General features: G+C 43.0%; 1 protein-coding gene across 2 annotated transcripts in view; it reads right to left on the bottom strand.

The window, feature by feature from the left end:
* RALGPS2 (Ral GEF with PH domain and SH3 binding motif 2) overlaps window positions 1–363 on the bottom strand; it is a 100,442-nt gene that overhangs the window by 37,542 nt on the left and 62,537 nt on the right. The gene's annotated exons all lie outside the window — the stretch shown is intronic.

Genomic DNA, 363 nt, shown 5'->3' with positions numbered 1-363 from the left:
CTGCTGAACTCTTGCACAGTCTGTTGCCATATGGTACCCTCCCTTCTACTGGCAAACAATCTTTCCTTGTTCGTAACTTCTCAGCCTCCCTACCCCCTCCTTTTCTGGAGGGTATGGATAGGAAATCCGAAGGAGGAGTTTCTTGTGCTCTCAGTGTGTTCGCGGTGACATCATAGGTGGGCTGAACGTCTTAAGTCGAGTGTGTGTTTGTTTAAAAAAACTGTCCAAAAGTGATGTATATGGAATCTGGGTCAGCTGTAGCTGGTTAGTGCACTTCTGCATGTCAGAGTAAAACACTGCAGTTTCAAAAAACATTTCTTTCTCTCTTCTGGAATAAAAATATACTGGAACATTACTTTTTTC

The sequence above is a fragment of the Fulmarus glacialis genome, unplaced genomic scaffold, assembly GCF_000690835.1.
Source record: "Fulmarus glacialis isolate BGI_N327 unplaced genomic scaffold, ASM69083v1 scaffold6316, whole genome shotgun sequence".
Taxonomy (NCBI): Eukaryota; Metazoa; Chordata; class Aves; order Procellariiformes; family Procellariidae; genus Fulmarus; species Fulmarus glacialis.
Note: the sequence above shows the minus strand (reverse complement) of the source record. Positions and strands in the feature narration are given on the sequence as shown.